Source organism: Ceratotherium simum, chromosome X, assembly GCF_057802395.1.
Source record: "Ceratotherium simum simum isolate JZ-2026a chromosome X, ASM5780239v1, whole genome shotgun sequence".
Lineage (NCBI taxonomy): Eukaryota > Metazoa > Chordata > Mammalia > Perissodactyla > Rhinocerotidae > Ceratotherium > Ceratotherium simum.
In genome coordinates, this window is record NC_141940.1 from 105,772,803 (window position 1) to 105,791,051 (window position 18,249).

Consider the following 18,249-nt stretch of genomic DNA (forward strand, 5'->3'; position numbering starts at 1 on the left):
AAATATGACATAAATTAAGATTAATATATTATATATATTAAAATTAATATGCTGTATAAAGAGCTGTATTAAAAGCCTTTTCATATTTAATAACATAGCTGAACTATTACATAATATAAATGGAAAAGCAATACATACTTAGAAAAATTAATGGAAAAAACAAGGAGTAAAGAAATAGGGCGTTATCTTTTGTCATTTTAAATAATGTTTTTAGTTGTTTTAACTTCAAGAGTGTGTTTATTATTGTTTTTGAGCTTTATAAATTGAACATGCTAGGAAAAATCAATTGGTGTTTGATCACTTTCCTTAATCGTTATTTAATTTTGATGTTTTAACAAACTGCTGTATCAGTAGTTATGTTTGAGTTTCCATCACATTTTCTTAGTCTACTACTTTCTACCACAACAAGGTATTGCGGAAAGAGTTCTGGAGAGAGTTACCTATGGCCTGTTTGTATGTGCGTGTGTGTGCTTTTTTATTATTATTATTATTGTGGTAAGAACACAACATGAGACCTACCCTCTTAAAAAATTTTAAGTGCACAACACAGTATTGTTGACTACAGGCACAGTGTTGTACAGCAGATCTCTAGAACTTATTTATCTTACATAACACTTTATACCTGTTGAACAGCAGTTCCCCATTTACCCTTCCCACCAGCCCCCAGCAACCACCATTCTATTCTCCGTTTCTACAAATTTGTCTATTTAGATATCTCATATAAGTGGAACAATGCAGTATTTGGCCTGTGACTAGCTTATTTCACTTAGCCTAATGCCCTCCAGATTCACCCATGTTGTCACGTAAGGCAGAATTTCCTTCTTTTTATGGCTGAATAATATTCCTCTGTGTGTGTGTGTGTGTGTGTGTGTATGATATTTTCTTTATCTACTCATCTGTCAATGGACATTTTGTTTGTTTTCATATCTTGGCTATTATGAATAATGCTTCAATGAACACGGGAATGCACATATCTCTTCGAGATCCCGATTTCAATTCTTTTGGATAAATACCCAGAAGTGGGATTGCTGGATCATACAGTAGTTTTATTTTTAATTTTTTGAGGAACCATCATACTGTTTTCCATAGTGGCTGTACCATTTTACATTCCCACCAACAAAGTACAAGGGCTTCAATTTCTCCACATCCTTGCCAACACTTGTTATCTTTTTAAAATTTTTTTTAAATAATAACCACCTCATAGGTGTGAAGTGATACCTCATCCTAGTTATGATTTGCATCATGTCCTTGATGATTAGTGATGTTGAGCATCTTTTCATATGCATATTGGCCATTTCTATGTCTTCTTTGGAGAAATATCTTTTCAAGTCCTTTGCTCATTTTTTAATCAGATTATTTGTTTTTATTTTTGCTATTGAGTTATAGGAGTTCCTTGTATGTTTTGGACATTAACCCTTATCAGATATATGGTTTGCAAACATTTATTCACATTCCATAGGTTGGTTGCCTTTTCACTCTGCTGATTGTTTCCTTTGCTATGCAAAAGCTTTTTAGATATAACTCCACTCATCTAATTTTGTTTTTGTTTCTGAATTAAGGCATGTTAGTTTCAGTACTTCTACAATTTATAAACTGGGATGTGGGGCAAGTCACAGAATCTCTTTATCTTGATTTTCCCCTCTTAGGTGAGGGCGTTGTATGATATCTAAGATCTCTAAAAATACTAAAATTAAAAAAATAATAATTATACTACCATCATTAAGATACAATTTAGAAAGCGATTAGTCTTCAGATGTTAATCATTCATTTACTCAAACTTGTATTAAGCAACTACTATGCATAAATCATAGTGAAATGAACTTCTATTTATCATATATGCAGAAATCAAACTGTATAGGCTTTTCCTACATAGGTCAACAGATCTACTCATCAAAGAAAAACAAAATAATCTAACTTCAAGTCAATTAGATGATTTCATCTTTCTCCACCTATTCTGATGCAAAATTCAAATTCTGGAAAGATAAAATATATATATAGAGAGATATATAGATATATATACACATATAGATATATATATAACATATATGTAATATAAAATGTATTGTTATACATGATTTGAATGTGAAAATTTCAATTTAAAACTTTCCCTTTTTTGATGGATATCCTCTTATTGATACAGCTAAATTGTAAAAATAAACATTCTTTGTTCCAAAATAATTCAAGTTTTGCTGTTTTTTTCTGAATATATTTCAACTGTTTAGGCAACTTGGGCAACTTAAGTATGTTGACTGAATATCTGCTCATGTAATAATCTTAAATTTTTTCTGTTGAAAATTCACCCACCCTTACTTTAGCTTAAAATATATCAGTAGAATAGATTGCATGTCAAAAAATAAATCCTTCAGCATCATGTTGTGCATCTTAAATTTACATAACGTTATATGCCAATTATATCCCAATAAAAGTAAAATTTTAAAAAAATCCTTCAAAATGGTTGTGTATTTTTATCTTTTTTTTTTTTTTGAGGAAGACTGGCCCTGAGCTAACATCTGTTGCCCACTTTCCTCTTTTCCTTTTTTCTCCCCGAAGCCCCAGTACATAGTTGTATATCCTAGTTGTAGGTCCTTCTAGTTCTCCTATGTAGGACGCTGCCTCAGCATGGCTTGACAAGTGGTGAGCGGGTCAGCGCCCAGGATGCGAACCAGAGAACCCAGGGCTGCTGAAGTGGAATGCACAAACTTAATGGCTACGCCACCAGGCTGGCCCCTAGTTTTCATTTTGAATTAGAATTATATTAAGAATTAAACAGCCTTTAACATTACATTTGAATATTTACTTTGTAAATTAAATTTTTTCCTAGTAATTCATAGGTCAATCAGTTTATATTTGTACAATATTCTTTTGTGAAATGTTTTTTCCATCAAATTTAAAAATGCATTTTGTTGAATATGGAGTCTTGAGGAATTGTAGAAGGACTTGTCCTCTGCCACACCCACGATCTCCTTTTCCAAACAAAAAGTTGAACTCATGAAACCAGAGAATAGAATGGTGGTTGCCAGGGGCTGGGGAGTGGGGGAAATGAGGAGATGTTGGTCAAAGGGTACAAACTTTCAGTTACAAGATGCATAAATTCTGGGGATCTAATGTACAGCATGGTGACTATAGTTAATAATAAAGTATTATATACTTGAAATTTGCGAAGAAAGTAGATCTTAAGTGTTCTCACCACAAAAAAAGTAACTACGTGAGGTAATGGATGTGTTAATTAACTTGACTGTGATAATCATTTCACAATGTACACATATATTAAATCATAACATTGTACATCTTTAAAAAAACAAAAAATATCATGTTGTACAACTTAAAATAATATACACAATTTTTATGTCAATCATGTCTCAATAAAGCTGGGAAAAAAGGGGTGGGGATTATATTTAAAGTGGGCAAACTCAAAAGCAAGAAAGGGAAGTGCCAAGGTACTATTTCAAATCCACCCACTTATTCTATTATCTTAATTCTCATACTTTACTATTTTTTCCATCTTACTGAATATCATATGGCTTTTAATTATATTTTAATTTTAAGGATACCAAAGTAGAATTAGAACTAATAAAACAATATATTCATTTTTTTATTATTCATAATATGTATATGATTAAAATGTCCAAAGAAATTTTAAAAATATATAATTTGGACAATAAAAAATATAGATTTGAAAAGAACCAAATAGAAATTCTAAAAATGATAAAAAAGAACTTAGAAAAGTTCTCAAAAGATATGATAAGCCATAGATTAGATATAGCTGAAGAGAACTAGTGAATTCGAAGGTATTTATACGGAAATTACCCAGAATGTTGCAAAGAAATTAAAGGGGCATATAAACAGAAGTTAAAAGACATGTAATATAAAAGGAGAATATCAAACATACATACAATGGAGTCATAGAAGGAGAGACTAGAGAGAATATGGGAAAGAGTACTTGGAATAATAATGGTAGACAATGTCCCAGAATTCTAGAAAGACAGGAGTCCTCAGTTGAAGGTCCATACCCAAGTTCCAATATTTAAATACTCAGACCACATAGTTATGAAAATACAGAACATGAAAGACAAAAATCTAAAGAGCAGCAAAAAGAAAAGATGGATTATCTGCAGAAGACAAACAATTACACAAATACTATACACAGAATCCAATGCCCAGCTCAGTTATTATTCAAGAATAAGAACGAAATAGACAAATTACAAAGGTAATTACTAACATGTGTACTTGGAGAAGTAGGAAATTCAATTCAGAAGGAAAGATTAAAAGCCATAAGAAGAAAATGGTGAAATAAGTATTTTATTACTACAAAAAAAGCAACAATGACTAATGGGAGGGATAACAATGTGTAGGACCAAAATACTAGGCAACAATAATATGGAATATGGGAGGAGTTAAATCAGAATTTAAACATTCTAGTGTTCTTGCACTGTTTAGAGAAGAATAATGACTTCATTAATTATGAATGGTATAAATTTAAGAATAAGGGCTCGGAAAGAAAAAAACATAACTACCCAGCCAGAAAAGAGATGAAAAAGAAAATAAAGAAAACATGATTGTTCATGCAGAAGAAGGTGTTAGGAGGAAAGAATGGCATAATAAATAAACAGCAAAGTGAATAAAATTAGGTCAGTAATTAGGAAGAATTGAAAGAACAAAATTAGAGAGACATGTGAACCTAAAAAAGTGCAACTATAATAAGAACTTTGCAAGAAAGTACTGAGATTTGATATTAGAAAGTACTTTGACTTTATCATATTAAGATCATCCTTCACTGTAAAAAATATGTTCCATTAACTCACTTGTTAAAACATGTATAAAGCATTGCTGTTCACACATAGGGATTGTAGGTCTTCATCTGGCATAATAATTGTTTTAAGGAAACTATAATCTATTGAGAACATTCCCTTGTAAAATTTTTCAAAACAGAAAAATGTCATATTCTGTCAGACAATATCCCTTCTATTCTAATCCCAGCCTGAAACAATTTTCTAGAAAAGCTGGATATAAAATAGGATATCAAAATCAAATTAGAGGTGTACCACTCATCAAAATATCCTGTTTCCTTAAACAACCTATTATATATTTATTGTCCATGAACTGCACATTTTAAACCCATTCTACCACTGGTAGAAATCTATTTATCACTTGTAAAGAGCTTCATAAGTTTACTACCCACTGGTTAAAATAGAACTTCCTTTCATTTTGTCCTCAACGTAATTCTTTCAAGCCTCAGGAACAGTCTCTTAGTTCCAGTATTCTGACTTTAGTAAATAAGAATGCATTGACCCTATTCATACAATTTTTGATTTTATAAACTTTGATCATATCTTCTCTTAGTCCTCATTTTTTAGAAAAGAGGGTCTTTTTTTTAAGTTTGTCCTAGTGTGGAAGTTTTCTCCCCCAACATGTTCAGTCCACTTTACCATTTAGTAGATTATTCCAAACTCTAGTTTTTTGGGGGATTTGTTGTTACAGATGTAGAAATGCAATGGTTTTGTGCAAGCAGTACATTTTCTGGTTTATTTCTAAGATATTTCATGTCAATAATTCTGTACCTCCACTATTATTAGTCTGCTCTACTTCAAAATGTTTGAGTGTCTACAGGCTCAGTTTTAAAATCACTTCTCTCTGTTGTCTACTTTTTCTCCCTTGGTAACTGAATTAGTCTCATGGCTCTAAATAGCATCTTTATGCTGATGACTCCCAAATTTATATTTCCAAAATAAACTGCCCTCCTGAACTCCATTCTCATATAGCCAGCTACCTTCTTAACATCTACATGTAAAAGACTATTAAGTTTCTTAAACTTCACATGTCTAAAAACCCCTCTTGATTCTTCTCCTACAATTTGCTCTTCCTCTGCCTTTTCTGTATCAGTAAGTAGCACCATGAGCCAATAAGCAACTCAAGCTAAAAACTCAGGACTCTTCCTTGATTATTTTCTACCCCACATATTTCAGGCAATACTGTAGACCAGTGGTCCCCAACCTTTTCATGTCATGACACACTGAAGTAAACTAAGGAAGCTGCTCAAGGCTGGAGGTAACCAGCCTGGGAGTTTGCGCTGCCTCAGGTCCCACCCAGCCACCCTTAGGACTGAGATGATCAATATCATGGTGCCCCATTAACCTGTTTGTTGCCACCAGTTGGGAAACTCTCTTGGAGGCTTTACATACACAACACATCCTGAATTTAACCCCCCTTTCCCATCTTCATTGCAATCACTCTAATAATCCTTCCAGTGCAAGTATCTCAGGAAGCTGAGGTTACTTGGGAAACCCAAGCATCACTGCTAAGCGGTTTTTTGATGTGCTTGGGTGTTTTTCCTGGGAATGTGGTTCTTGGAGCTCTGATCCTTATTGTGAAGCATCCGGGCTTAATTTTCTGGCACTCCTAGCAATGCTGTGAGCCATCTAAATGACTTTAGTAAGTCTCCTTTTGCTTAAACTAACTAAAATTATTTTCCAATACAAAGGTCTCAGCTGAGCAGTCACTTATCCAAAGGGGCCTTTCCTGACCACCCAAACCAAAGTATAAACTCAAGTCAATCCAATCCAGTACCATGATTTATTTTCTTTATAGGACTTATTAGTACCTTATATTTTCTAATTTATTTATTTGCTCACTGTCTGTCTCTCTCCAACTAGCTTCAAAAAATTAAGAATCTTTTCTGTTGTGTTCATCATTTCACCCTCAGTGCCTATGAATTCTTGTTAAATGAATTTTTAGTAATCGTTATTACCATTTTGAGCATAGAAACACATGGGATCATCTTTTGAAAACAGTACCTAGTATCATAAGGATCCTTTTTCCAAGTTGCTAAGCATCAATGTAGCTTAATAGTTAAGAGCATAGGCTCTGATGTGAATGTGCTCGGGTTCATATCCTGCTTACACAATTTACTACCTTTGGGACCTTGGGCAAGTTACCTAATGTCTTCGAGCCTCAGTTTCTACATCTTGTAGGATTGTCGTGCAGATAAAATTAGTTAATATAGGTAAAGTTCTTAATTAGGGCCTGGAACATTGTACAGTTTGTAGCTTTTCTTTTTACAACATATGATAGTTTTTCTTTTTATAACCCAGTAGCACAGAGACAATTAACTACTATTGATTCACCCCTGTCTATCTGTCATAGGTGTATGAGAAGATATAAACTCATTTCACCCTTCAGGAACTTACAATATAAAGAGATAAAATATGTACTTTGAAAGGGAACCTGGAATGAATCAATGAATCAATGAAAGAAAGAAAGGCAGAAATACACAAAGATGGAGAGAGAGAGTGCGAGAGAGAGAGAGATACATAAGGATCTAACAAACTGTTGATATTTAAAAGTAGTTTGAGTTGAAAGTAGTCAAGTTCAGTTTATGGAAAAATATTAGGAAATATTGGGACTTGAAGAATTGATGGGATTCATATCATTATAGAGCAAAACATTGTAGAAGACCATGAAAGCAAGTAAATTGATGTAGGGATTTCAGAAAAGTAAATAAATAGAATGAAATAAAAGGTTTGAGCAGGAAAAGAACCAGTGATAGAAAAGACTAGACAAATTTTGGAGTATCTGGAATCACAAAGCAGTTTGTGTTTGCATATTATCCCATCAACGATATGCCACTGAAAGCTGTAAAATGAGGCAGGAGTAGGTGGTGGAGGTACAATTGGAACATTTCTCTAACCCAGGCACTGTGAAAATCATAGACTTGTTTGTTCTCAACTCAACCCTATGAGACAGATTCTATTATTCACAGATAAGTAAATTAAAGCTCAACAACTAAATAAGCTGTTCTAGGTCTTACAACTAGTAAGAAATAGGGTTTGGCTTTATGGTGATGTCTGTATGAGCACCATACACAAAAATGTTTTCCACAATATTGCAAAAATATTTTTCAGAAATCATTTTAAAGACTATGTGCTGGGGGCCAGCCCGGCGGCGTAAGCAGTTAAGTGCGCACGCTCTGCTGCGGTGGCCCAGGGTTTGCCGGTTTGGATCCCGGGCGTGCACCGACACACCGCTTGTCGAGCCATGTTGTGGCAGCGTCCCGTATAGGGTGGAGGAAGAGGGGCATGGATGTTAGCCCAGGGCCAGTCTTCCTCAGCAAAAAGAGGAGGATTGGCAGATGTTAGCTCAGGGCCGATCCTCCTCACAAAAAAAAAAAAAAAAAGACTATGTGCTGAGTGATTTGAAACGGGAGAGTCTACAGAAATGGAGGTGATGAGGATACCATTGTAAGTTAAAAATATGAAATGATCTACAGCAACTAGAAGGATGTGCAACTATGACATACAACTATCTACTGGGGCTTTGGGGAGAAAAAAGGAAAAAAGGGAGGAGGATTGGCAATAGATGTTAGCTCAGAACCAGTCTTCCTCAGCAAAAAGGGGAGGATTGGCATGGATGTTAGCTCAGGGCTGATCTTCCTCACAAAAAAAAAATATGAAATGATAAATACTTAAGCTAGGGTAATATTGATGGGTACCAGGGTATAGTGGGAAGAGAACTAAATTGGGCATACAGAATCATAAATTCTAGTTGTGAAAATAGATGACCTCTAGGGTTTATTTGAGATTCACAGATTGATTCCTTAGGCTTAAAATGAAAGGAGAAATTGAGCAATATTTTTAAAGGTCCATCAAGGATAAGGAGGAAATCACATATAAACAGCTATGATTCTCCATTAATAATTACATTCTTCTCAGGAATAGTACTTTACAGATTACAGTGTTCTGTAATGTATATTATTACATTTGCTTTATACCAAAACCCTAAGGTAAAGCAATTACTGTATCCATTTTATAGGAAAAGAAATTGAGGTTCCTAAAGATTAAGTAATGACTGAAGAAATAATAGAATCCAGGTCTTCTGACACTGGTATAATCTTTCCACTTTTCAAGTGGCCTCTGCCACTTAAATGGTGCTGTTGTTTACCACGTGGTGTTATAAAATCCAGTGATTTCACATCTATAGAAGTGAAATTATTTATCCGGATGCATCCAATCTCCTTAAGTGGCTGTTGAACACTTATATGATTAACCTACTCTTTTTTGTGGTAACAGCCATTTGTAATATGTACTCTACAGTTCTTGGCAAAGAATGTACAATATTTTTCTTGCTCTTCTTCTTCAAAGAAGACTCAGATTGACTCCACCAAATTATATCTAGAATATCCATTGTGTTGTCCACTACATAATGAAGTCCATCTGATTTGACTACTTCAAAATAAAATTTGAGAGTGGAAATCTAAATGTCTTCCAATGAAGACTATAGAAAATGAAATTAGGAAGATATTTTTATCTTCCTAGTCTTTGTATCAAATACAGTGCCAACATACGCAAGTACTTAAAATCCATTGAACTTCTTGAACTGGGGATCTACTGTCTCCTTATCTGCCCAGAGCTTGCACTAAGCAGCATTAGTCTTGGTCCTATCTTTGGTTGCCATCTTGCCTAGGATTAGCTTTGAGAAGTTAATTATGAATTTCAGTGCCCTTTACTGGTATTTTGTTTGGTTCAATAAATCTTAGTTTAACCATCTTAGGCTAGTTGTTGGCTACCTTCTTCTTACAAGTATAGTTTTCCATTTTGCAAAATCTTATTTTCAGATCATGTCCCAATGAGATGTTCTGCCAGCCTCTGTGTAGAGAACAGAAATTTGCCATTACTACTACCTAACCTAGCCAGCCCTGGTGGTCTAGTGGTTAAGATTCAGTGTTCTAATGTTGTGGCCCAGGTTTGTTTCCCAGTCAGGGAACCACACCACCCATCTGTTGGTTGTCACATCACTGGTATTTCAAATACCAGCAGAGTCACCCATGGTGGACAGGTTTCAGCTGAGCTTCCAGACTAAGACTGACTAGAAAGAAGGACCTGGCCACCCACTTCCAAAGAAAATTGGCCATGAAAACCCTATGAATAGCAGTGGAGCACTGTCTGATATAGCACGGGGAGGTGAGAGGATGGCGCAAAAAGACTGGGAAGCGTTCCGCTCTGCTGTACACAGGGTCACTGCGAGAGAGAATCAACTCGACAGCTCTAACAACAAACTACCCAACCTAATTGTTCACGTACTCCAATTTAATTTCAGTCTGAATATTCTGATCAGATAGGCTAAAGAATACCCCCATTTTGGAAACAAAGAATATAAACCCCTTATTTAAGAAGGAAAAATAGGAATTCAGTGCTATTAGTGTCTCATGAAGAATAGAATCAGCTTTAACCAAAGAGATATTAGAAACAACCACTTGGACCAAAATTCTTTGTTTTCAAGAACCGTGTTGCTAAATTTCTTTCTTTGTGCTGTTAAGAAAGCTAAAGGATGCAGAATACCTATAAAGCAGGGCAAAGAAGAAAGAACCTATTTGCTAAGTTGAGGTGAGGATCTCAAGTAAGATTGGATTTGACTGTGTTCTATTTTATATCACAAGTTGTAGATCTTCATTTTGCTTTCTGAGATTCAACAAAATGAGATAAGGAATCTCTTGGCAAATTGTTTTACTAGAGTCTGTTCACTCATATAAAATATTTGCATAGACTTCAAGTTTTGTGAAGCATGCTTAGATAATTACTTGAAGGCACAAAATGATTACTTTCCAGAGAGATATTCTTTAGCCACTCTAGAGAATTGAACAATCCTGCCCAGATACTCCTTATCACCCTCCTCACTTCCCTTTTTTTTCTTTTATTGTCCATAGCACTTATCCCCCACCAATCTACTACGTACTTAACTTGCGTCTTGTTTAGATCAGATCCATGAGGTCAGGGACTTCTGCTCTGCTATATCCCCAAAAGAGTGCCTGGCCCGTAAAAGGTACTTAATAAAAATATTTGTCAAATGAGTGAAATAACGTTAACATAAACTAGATTTCTGAAACTGAGTTTTTGGGGCCAAATTTTTATGTCTTGTAGGACATTCTGGATCCTATAAACTAGTTTTTGATGATGTTCTAAGATAAAAAAAAAGTTTGGATGCTTGGAAGACTTAGATATTTGGAAGCATATAATGTAAAAGAAATGATGTATGTGAAAATAATCTTCTGGCTGTAAAATGCTATTCACAGCATTTTGTTTACTTCTGCTTTCACAATTATTGGAATAGATATTTTTTCTTTCTTTTTTATTTTCCTTTTTATTCTTTCCCTCTCTGCCTCTTTTCTTCCTTCTCTCCTTTCCATTTTGGCTTCTTTTAAAAAATTTCTTACACTTCCACACGAATGTGAACTTTATGAAGATTGGGACACAGTCTGCCTCATTCAACTTGTATAATCAGTGACTAGCAGGATGCCTGGCACACAGGAGGCATTTGATACATTTCTTAAATTAATTGTTTTATAATAAAGTACTTGTACATCCAATTTTCAATATTACACATTTGTTGTGTCTCTAAAAACCAAAACAGAAATATTGAAGAAGAAATCACATATTTTACCTAAGAATCTATTTGTTAAAACAAAATTTTAAAGTTAAAAAAAATATTGGGATATAACTCTTCTTGTAAATAACTACTTGATTTTATGCGTTATTACTCTTATTTTTTTTGCTCTCAATATTTAGAGAAATGAAAGGACATCAGAAGCATTTAGGGCTCAGTGACTCCTCCATATCTCCTCAGTTTCTCTAAACATCCAGGTCTCTTTTGTTAAGTGTTTCATAAAACTCATTTTTTTCATAATATTCAAAGAAGTTAATGGGATGGAAGGATCCCTGACATTTTATAAAAGAAGAATTAAGAAAATCCTCTGGTAAATATATATCACAAAGTAATATCCATGCAAAACTCGTTCCCTAAGGAAAAACATACTGAAAAAAATTAAAAAATAAAAATTTTCTCTCTAGTCTATGAAACAAAATATAACTTGACTTCAGCCAGTGTTGATATGTCAAGCTTGTTTTGCCTATTTTTTCTCCAGAAGATGGTTTGCACCCCTGGGATACTGAATAATTTTACAGGCTGGCTTAATAGTGATGGTCATTAAGCAATGGGAAAAGTTAAAGGTCCACCATTAGCACAGACTTTATTTGGCTTTGTAAGTTTGGGATATAAACTAAACCATTTTCATGTTTAATATGCATATATTCTACGCAGTTGTAAGAAATGGACTGTGTAAATTAACAGATAAGTGGAAGGCAAGCAAACTTTTTCTTGAATCTCCTCTATGAGCCACCATGTTAATGAACCAGGATTATACACATTCTAATTGGCCTTCACTTCTTTCCAGTTTTATCATTTGGTTCAGCAAATGTATGAATGTTTTCTTGTCATATAATACCTTAAATTTATTTAAAAAGCTTAAAAGGGGATATTATTCTATAGATAACCAATAGCCTATATTTATTAAAGCCAAGGAAAAAACCTTGCTATTCCACATTGCTTACCCATACAGAAGGAGACACGAAAGAGAAAATCCTTTAAATCGTTAATTCTACAAAATTTCTCCTTGAGATAGTTTCCTATTATGTATTATATTTGGTTTATGAGACTGTTTACTTCAGTTTGTTTTGTCTCTTAAAGCAATTTACTCCCAAAGATTCTGAGGAATCTTTCTAAAAAAAATGTCTAAGTAAAAATACTCTGACAAATAAATCGGAGCATGAACACTTACACTGCTTTGCCAGAAAGCATAATATATGATTTCTGCCCTTCAAGATTTAGCAAGCTAGTTGAGGAGATAAAACTTACTCATATGAAACAATAAGACTTAATATAAAATATAAAAGTGGATAGCTAAATTGTATTGTAGAGAAATTAAGTGCTACACCAGTTCTGAGGAAGTGGAAATCACCGTGGGCAAGAATGATCCGAGAAGGAAAACTTCACAGGTGATGCAGAGCTCGATGGAGAGGCAATGTTTAACAAGATTAAGACATTCCAGATGAGGAGAGCAACACTGGATGCTGTGGTCAGTAATTTTCATGTTGAGCTACGCCTATTAAATTCGCAAATGAAAGTAATAGATGATGTTCACTCTCTATTGTATGTATCTTGCATAGCATCTGAATTTATAGAAAATCCTCTTCAACATAATATTTGTAGGAGAGAGGAAAAACCAACAGAATACTCATTCCTTCACTCATTCATCCAACATACCTTTGTTGCGTGCCTACTACATGACAGATACTGATTTATCCAGTAATTGAAAAATGTTCTCTTCCCTAACGGAGCTCATTTTCCAGTGGGAGAAGACAGATCAAAAATAACAGACATATCGCTTCTCAGCCTTTTGGCTATGATCAAGTGTAGTATCTATTCTTATCAGTTTTATATCTGATATGTCCTCTATGTGAGGACAATATATTAAATGGATTTTTGGAATTAGGGGATGGAATAGGAGCTTGCTCCATCCACTCTACACATCGACCTGGTATTTCAGTACTTCCAGGAACAGTGCGCCCCCTCTGGGGAGATGGAAAATAAATAAAATAAATAACAGACATAATAAATAAGTAAATTGCATATGATGATGGAAGATATACTGAACTCTAAAGCAGAGTAGAGGAAATGAAAAGCGCAAGAGGTGGGAGTGGGGGGATTAAAGAGTTAGAGTTTAAAACTAGAGGGTGAGCCACATTAAAAAGATGATATTTGGGCAGAAACCTGAGGGAGGTAAAAGAACTATAGGATTATATATGGGAAAATTGTTTTAAGCAGAGGAAACAGTAAATGCAAAGCCCTAAGGTGGGAACATGCCTACCATGCTTTAGGAACAGTGAGGAGGCACTGTGGCTAGAGTAGCATGAATGATGGGGATAGGAGTAGGAGATAACATAAGAAAAAAATGTGGGCCAGTTCATATAAGGCCATGTAAGACATCATAAAGACTTTGGCTTTTACTCTGAGTGAATTGGGGACCTACTGCAGGATTTCAAGGAAGAACTGACATGATTTTACTGATATTTGGCTTCTGTGTTGAGAATAGATCAGAAGGAGGGGAGAACAGAAAGCAAGCAGACCAGACACCACCATAGTAATCCAGGAGAGCAATGATAGTGATTTAGAGTGAGGTGGTAGCAGTGGGGATAGTAAGAAGCAGTCATCATCTGGATCTATCATGAAGGTCAAGCCAACGGAATGTGAGGACTGTCTGATGTGGAGCACAGCAGAATTAGAGGAGTGAAGGACGACCCTAAAGTATTTGTCTTGAATAACTGGAAGAGTGTGGGTGGAACCAGCTTTGAAGGGAATATCAGCTGTACAGCCTTTGGACATTTTAAATGTCAAGCGTCTATTAGTGCTCCAAGTGAGAATACTGAGTAAGAAATTAGATGTACAAGTCTGGAATTTGGGAGAGGAATTGGGAACAGAGAGATCAATTAGCCAGGTGTCAGCAATAATACAGTATTTAAAACCATAGTACTGGGTGAAATGACCAAGGAAGTGAGCTGAGAAGGTGGTGAAATGAGTCTGGCTTTTTATATCATTAAGGGATCTACAAGAAGAGACAAAATCAGCAAATAAGATTGACAAGAAGCAACCAATGAGTTTGGAAGGAAACCAAGAGACCGTGGTTTCTGAAAGACATGTGAAGACAGTGTATCAAAGAAGTGAGTGATCAACTGTTGCAGATAGGTCAAGGTAAAAAAAGGACTGAGAATTGGATTGAATTGAGCAATGTGGAAGTCATTAGAGTCCTTGACAAGAACAGTTTAGTTGCAGTGGTGGCTCCACAAACCAGACTGGATTAGGTTTAAGAGAAACAGGAGAACAAGTGTAGGCAACTTCTGTTTCACTGTCAAGGGGAGAAAAGAAATAGCAGGAGGAGGTGAGGGATGGTGTGCAAAAATATTATTAAGATTAGAATTTGATGATTATTACTATTATTAGGAGTATTGTTAGTATACAAAAATATTGTTAGGAATGCTAATAATAATCATAATTAATATTTAATAAGCAGTTTTTCTGTTTCTGTTATTGTCCTAAGCATATATATGTATATGTGTGTATATGTGTATAGATGTGTGTGTATAATAAATTGTTACAACCACTCTATGAAATAGGCACTATTAGCCCATTTTACAGGTAAGGGAAGTGAGACATACACACAGAGGTCGAGTGTCCTCACACCGGTAGAAAATGGCAGTCAGGATTCAATCCAACTAATTTGGCTCCAGAATTTATGTGTTTAAAACTATACCATCCTGCTGTATTATGAAACAAATAATTAATACAAATGAGGTATCAGAAAGGGTACTTAAATTACTTAGGATATGAAATTATTCTAATTGCTTGAATTAACAAAACAGGTGTTTATAAAACCCCTCTGATATACATCATACTTATTAAAAAGTCCTCTAAGAAATACTGCAAAGGAGTTCACACAGAATAATCGGTTAACCTGAGCCTCTTTCTATATTTACAAGAAGTGAAATTCTGTCTCTTTCAGAATTTTCATGGATTTAGAATGTTTTTCCAACAAAGTAGTCTAAATGAGGTTGTACTACACAACATAATGTAAATTAAAATTTGATATATGAAGATCTCCCCTAAAACTAATACTTTAAAAAAACATTTAAAGAGGAAATTTTCTTGCACATGACTATTTAATTTAATGATCTCCTTATAATTCAGTATAATTACAGTTTCTTGTTTACTCAGAACAACTTCCACTCAGACAAATGTAACGTACTCTCGGGCCTTCTCAGCTATTTCCCCACCAGTCCAAAGTCTGGCTGTTGAAAAGATCTTTTTCTAAGTAGGTCATCCTCTGCCTTAAACCTCTTAACTGGCCTTGCCTTTTTTCCTGCCTCAGACTCCAGCTCCTTATGATTATCTTCGGGGCGCTGGTTACCTCATCCCTGCCTGTAGCGTTGCTTTGATTCTTGCCCCAGTTTTCCGGGCTTAACTTCTAAACAGCGTCTTTATCACCTTCCTCCACTCTGGTCTCATGCTGCCCCTGTACCTCATTCAACAATTTCCTTTGACACCTTTCTTGAAAAATTCTTTTTTTTTTTTTTTGACATCTTTCTTGAAAAATCTTTTTATTAGGAGAGTTGTCTGGGGTTGGGAGGTAGGGGGGAAGAAGGGAGAAAAGAATATAGGCAGGGAATATTTGGAAAAAGGACAAAGACTCCGTAGTATTCTCATCTCCGCAACTCCTTACTAAGCAGCCACCTCTCACTCTCTTGATCTAGCACTTTGCCTGTCTCTCCATCAGCCGGTGACCCTTCACACACTGATATGAAATGAATGTGCCATCAATTTGGCTTTCCTCACCATTCAGCTTTATCACATCATCTCAGCTTTTTTAACCCATCATTCAGAGTATTAGAAGCTCTTCAAAGGAGAAGAAATGTAATGGCATAATAGAATTGCCTTTCTCTTTTTTTCCCCTCCAGATTTCACCGTCAAAGTGGGGAGAAGTTAACATGGCAACAAAAGCAGACTTCACTGACAGCGGAGGAAATGGAAAAATACTAGCTAGCAATCAGTCATTGTCTTTTTTAATACAGTCACTTGATTTTCCACACTCAGGCCTACCAACACAGTTAAGTGAGAATATTTTAAAGCATGAAGTAAAACAGTTGTATGCTTCCTCTAAGATGTTTTTATTTTTTTAATTATGAAAAAGAAAAAAACTAAAATTAAATGGAGGACAAATGAATGTGACAAATATTCTTTTAAAAGAGTATATTTGACAGAGTAATTGTATACAATTAAAAGCTTTGAAGTTAGTGATCCTATTTTGAGACCTCTTAACATGGGGATATCATTGCTACATCAGCCACCTACTAGTTTATCACTAATACACCAATTAATCTTTCTAGTGGTGAGCATTCTTACATCTGAGTCACTTCCTACTTGTCATTTTGCCAACCCTTAAATTGATCTCTGTGGCCCTAAGATCAATTACACTTAAACCAATGTGTAAAGCTTGGCACGTTCATTAATTAGAGTCAAATTTACACTTCTGTAATTGAGACTAATTATTTGTTTAGTTTAAGTAAGTTGTTAGGCATTCATTAAAGCCATCGGTCATAGGCATTGAATGAACATGGTTTCAAAGTCTATATATATGTTAAAACATCAGGCCTGGGATTTCACAGAAAGGAAATCTTTCTGAACTAACACCTATAAATAAATCTTAGAACATTACTCAAGTTAATGCATGGTCGTAAAAGAATGAAAATTATGGTATGACAACATTTCCTTAACATAAGCATTACACATCACAGTTCAACACATATAATTCATTATCCAAGAAACTGGAAAATATCATGCTTTTTCTTCATTCATTTCACTTAGATAGTTTTGTCAATAAGATATAGTTATCAAATAAGTATATTTACTCTGTTAGATAATATTGTAGAAAATATAGCCAAAAATATATTTAAATAGTCGTTGTTCTGAAGTACTTCTCCTCTGAACACGTAACAGTTATACATCCAGTAATAAAAAGGGAAAGAAAACATAATTTAAAAATGAAAAAAGTTTTTATAGCCCTTTCTAACTATACCCAATGCTGTATGTTTGAGACAGCTATGCTCAAGAACTGGTTCTTTAGGTCATCTAAAGTATGGAGGCCAATATGTGCTTATTAAGTAGGGGAATTTCCAATGATAAAAAATTGTCATTAGTACGCTGAAATCTTAAAGTTCTCAAAGGAATAGCTGAGACAGCAACACAAACTTCAGCAAATGGATGAGCTTTCCAATATAGCGGTGTTTTACTAGCTTTACAAATGCCACAACAAACATAAACTGATTTTTTAAAAAATCATAATTGAAACAAATGAGGAAATCAGCTATTAGAAACTATCATAAAACAATTTCAAGTCATGACTGTGTAGTTTTTTTAAGAGAAATATTAAATAAAATAGAATGATGCTTAAGAATAAAAGTTTGCCATTGGATTTGACCTGTAGTAAAATAGCACACTGCATCACATATACATTTAAAATTAATCTATTTTAAAATGACTAATATTTTATTCTCACAAAGATAACATGCCTTTACTTTAAATTTAACTTTTCCCTTTTCTTTTCAAAATCTAACTTTTATTTATTTGTTTATTTTTTAATATGTAAACTGATTTTTTTTTTTTGAGGAAGATTGGCCCTGCACTAATATCTGTTGCCAATCTTCCTCTTTTTCTTTTTTTCTCCCCAAAGCCCCAGTACATAGTTGTGCATCATAGTTGTAGAGTTGTGGCTCTTCTATGTGGGACGCCACCTCAGCATGGCTTGATGAGCAGTGAATAGGTCCGCGCCCAGGATCTGAACCGGTGATACCCCAGGCCACCGAAGCTGAATGT

General features: G+C 34.7%; 1 non-coding gene across 1 annotated transcript; it reads left to right on the forward strand.

Annotated features, from left to right (window-relative positions):
* Positions 1–13,206: 13,206 nt before the first annotated feature.
* On the forward strand, positions 13,207–13,397 carry LOC147911975 (U2 spliceosomal RNA). The gene has a single exon (XR_015550793.1). It is a non-coding gene; the product is annotated as a U2 spliceosomal RNA (small nuclear RNA).
* Positions 13,398–18,249: the final 4,852 nt, after the last annotated feature.